Source organism: Silene latifolia, chromosome Y (genome assembly GCF_048544455.1).
Source record: "Silene latifolia isolate original U9 population chromosome Y, ASM4854445v1, whole genome shotgun sequence".
Taxonomy (NCBI): Eukaryota; Viridiplantae; Streptophyta; class Magnoliopsida; order Caryophyllales; family Caryophyllaceae; genus Silene; species Silene latifolia.
This window is the reverse complement of record NC_133538.1, coordinates 43678045-43682264: the sequence shown is the minus strand read 5'-3', so window position 1 is coordinate 43682264 and position 4220 is coordinate 43678045. Positions and strand designations below refer to the sequence as shown.

Here is a 4220-nt window from a genome sequence, read left to right as displayed (position 1 = left end):
GTCACTTTGATTTTTTTTACTACTTTCATTTTTTTTTTTTTCTTTTTTTACCACGTGTTATTGTCTTATTATTCTCTTGTTATTCCGGTGTTATTGTGATGTTAATCAGGTGTCACTTTGATTTTTTTACTACTTTGATTTTTTTTTTTTTTTTTTTTTTTTTTTTTTTTTTTTTTGGTGACGAGGGGTTGAATCCCCCCGGGCACATGCAATACCCTGCAAACCACGTGTGCCATGTAAGACATCCTTTAGGATGACAGCAGAATCGCAACACTCCGTGTAGGGAGTCGAACCGGGACCTCTCAATTCGTTGCCATTGCAACGCTTTGAGGCACTCCCGCACTCCAATACACTCAAGCCACTTTGGTTTTTTTTACTCTTTTTTTACTACGTGTTATTGTGCTATTATTCTGGTGGTATTGTTATTCTGGTGTTATTGTGATGTTATTCCGGTGTCACTTTGATTTTTTTTCCCGTGTTATTGTGTTGTTATTGTAGTGTTATTTTGATGTTATTGTAGTGTTATTACGGTGTTATTCTAGTGTTATTCTTATGTTATTGTGGTGTTACTTACTAATCTATCAAATATCAAATAACAGCTTGTTTGGTACTCTTATGTTAAGCACCTTTAATATTTACTTGGTATTCAACATTTCTCTCAACATTTCTGTCCCCATTAATTCGATTTCCTAGCACCCACACTTGCTCAATAAAAAATGGTAAAATTTGCCATATGACAAGTGAATGAAATCACAAATGGTAAAATTTGCCATGCTAAACTATAAATTAAGTGCAGCACTTGTCTGATCAAAATATCAAGAACCCCTAGATAAGGTTTGATGAACCCGATATCAAAAATTGAAAACTTGTAAGGATTCAATTATGAATCTTGGTCTGCAACGAGGCATTTGGATTACAGAACTTCAACTTGAGTCAATTAGTGACAATGATCTAACCCACATGGAACATTAGCAGTTAGTTAGCTCATCCTTTTTAGCTTGCTTCAAAGCTGTTTAATACTGGCATGAGACAGTCACCTGTGCGTAAAGAGGTTACTATTAGCACTATGATTAGCTTAGAATAACAACTTCAGACACATATTATATCTACGTCGTAAACTTCAATAAAGAGTTGGCATTGAATTTGGAGCTTCAAAAATCTGTTATACCCAAGTAATTTTATTTATAAATTGACAGCAAGATGGATAAAAGGATTTGGGGAACTTGATGCTTACATTTCAAAAGCGTTAAATATGAAAACAGGTCAATACCACACCCATGAATCGAATCCATGATTGTGTTATCAATCAGCATAAATCAATTCAAAGTAAAAACAAAGACCATGGAAAATAACCAATATTATATACCCCATTGTATCCGGTTATCAACATTCAGCATCTTGACTGTCGTATTCGGTGAGAAAACGAAGTACACTGCCCTCTTTGATTTTGTCTTTCTTCATGTGTAATTGTTTCTTCTCCACATTGAATGTTATTTTCGACGAATCTGACTTCTTTGTATCCACACTGAAATTTCCTGTTGCCAGCACATCTGTTGCACCACCTACAGCATCAAAAATCTTGCTCCTCTTGACAATGTCATATACAGTTTTATCTGTACTCAAGTCATAATCATCATCAGGAGAAAAGCGATTGCTAGTAGTCCTCTTGCTATGTCATGGCAAACATCTAAGTTATTCCAAGTGATCTAACATCTCATCTTTTAGACGGTTGGCCACCATTTTCCTCATCCAAAAAGCTCAACAAAAACACACTACTCAAACACAAACATAAGCTCAACAACGGCGGTATAGTTCGACTCCCAACCGAAATCATCACACAAATCTTGACTCGTCTTTCAGTAACCCTTATTTCGCTTCAATCCGTCTCTAAATCAAGGTACATTCACATCAAATCCCCCAATCTCATAAACTCCACATCACCAACCACCCTAACCACCACCGCCATGTCATCATCTCTCACACCACTTTCTCCTCTGCTGTCATTGGCGACCTCACCTTCTCCGTGATAGATCACCGTCTTAAACATATTAAGAAAGAGGACGTGCTCAACTAATTTCCCGAACAACTACTTTCCTGAACTTTCCTGCAATACTTCCTATATAATTTCTAACTCCTTTATCAAAGTCGTAACAATTGGTGTGTGATAATCAGGCTACACCAACTAAACTATTATAAGTTCATTTTTTAATTTTTCATTTTGTGGGTTACGAAAGCCCGATTAAACCTTTTCTCAACCAAACTCAACCCCTTAAAATCCTCATACGCCTCAATCCCAAATCCCATCATCTACAAATTCCCTAGTTTTACCGTCGGTTACAGAAATTGTTGTTTCAACCTCAATTGATCGCTGTCGAGAGTGAATTGGAGCTCACTGGAGTAATCAGAAGACGAAAATTATCCAAAATTTCCGTCGTTTTTTATTCGGGTTACAAAGAGAGTTGCAGCGAAGGCGGCGGCGGTGAGGGGAGAAGGAAAGGGATATTAACAAAGGAGTTTCGCAACAGGATTAAGGGATTTTATGGTAGAGGTGTGAAATGGAGTTTGTGAAATATGAGTCGCCATTGATGGAACTTGGTGAGGTAGCCAGGTAGGTGAGTTGAGTGACTATAATAAATTAAGGATATGGAAGCGAATGTCGGACGGAAGGTTTAATTAAAAATTCACTCCCAGCCGTTAGATTTCCCTTAATCTAATGGTCTAGATTTTCCAAACTCACAACTCACCATAAGAAACAAACTCACGAGATCCCGCCTCTATATATATATATATATATATATATTATATATATATATATTGTTTTTGAGTTTTATTGTAATTTTCGAGTTTAATGTTTAAGTGAATGAACTCAAGAACTTTATAGAAAAACTCATAATTTTTTAAAACAAAACTCAAAAACATTATTTTAATACTCTGAAACTATATAACTGATGGTAGTACATCAGATTTATAATCTACTTATGGAAGTAACGGGTCACGCGGACATTAAACTTTAACAAATTAATATATCACTATACATTGATAAATTTAAATCCTTATTATTTTTGCTTAGGTCCAAAGACAAAACAATTTAATTCTTAGTTAGTTCAAATTTGTAAATAATAAAAAATAGAGGAGTATTTGATTTTGGAAGTCGATTTGGGAGTTTGTGCTCACACGTGTTTTGGTGATACATATTTTCTAATAAAGATCTTTTTTTTAAATATTTTATATTATTTTTTTAACGTAGCTTGCATGATGAACGTATGAATTGGTAAATGTAATCCTTCATTAGGAATTAGAGTCCTTTTTTATTTGTTTTTGGAGTTGGCGTCCTATAATACTACTAGAATTCTAAGATATAGTCTTTTGCTAATAAATTAATTTTATTCAATTTTTTTTTAATAATTTTCTAAATCTTAAGTAGTTTTCAGTAGACTATAATACTGTTCATTCGAAAGTGTTGTTGGACTATTTATAATCGGTCGATATAAAAACTCCCTATATTATAGAACATTTATTATAGGTAGCTAGATAGATAGATATACTCGTGCTATGTTACTCTATATTAAAAGAACTATGTATGCGCATAGTTTACAATATGGGATGTGATGAATAATCTAGGATATTTCTTAAGTAATTATCTATTTGTAAGTTTACCCATTCAATCTTTCACATAATCGTATTACGGTTGGTATCTTTCTCAAAGTAATGTAGTTATTAGAAGTAATAGTAAATTTGTCATTCTTAAAATTACGTGTAATTAAATAAAGAAAAATATTAAATTACTAATAAGATACTTGAAAAATAATGTATGTTACTTGATTGCTTTTTTGTTTCGCGGTAGGATATAAAAGTTGTTCTATTGCGCCTTTCTTTATCTCCTAATCCAACTCTTTCGTCTTGGTATTTCGTATCATCTTATTTAATTAAAAAGAATCTTATTTATATTTCCTATGTATAAATTATTGAATTAAACTTAATTAATTTTTCATATATCGTTGAGTAAAAATGTCCAATTTCAAATGAAGTTGAAATCCAACTTTTGATTTTGAAAATAAAATAGAAGTACTCCATAAAACTTGATGAATGCATTCTCTAGATTATGCAATAATGTGATATTGATGGCTAAATTACAATTAAGAAGGAGACGTGATGAAAATCAATCTAAAACAATACACATAACCGGCATGCTGTATAAAACATAAGTTATGAATGGCACC

General features: G+C 33.0%; 1 long non-coding RNA gene across 1 annotated transcript; it reads right to left on the bottom strand.

Moving 5' to 3' along the window:
• Window positions 1–745: 745 nt before the first annotated feature.
• On the bottom strand, window positions 746–2614 carry LOC141626514 (uncharacterized). The gene is made up of 2 exons (XR_012536094.1): window positions 1367–2614; window positions 746–1037 (listed from the first exon to the last, which is right to left on the bottom strand). It is a non-coding gene; the product is annotated as an uncharacterized LOC141626514 (long non-coding RNA).
• Between the last annotated feature and the right edge of the window lie 1606 nt (window positions 2615–4220).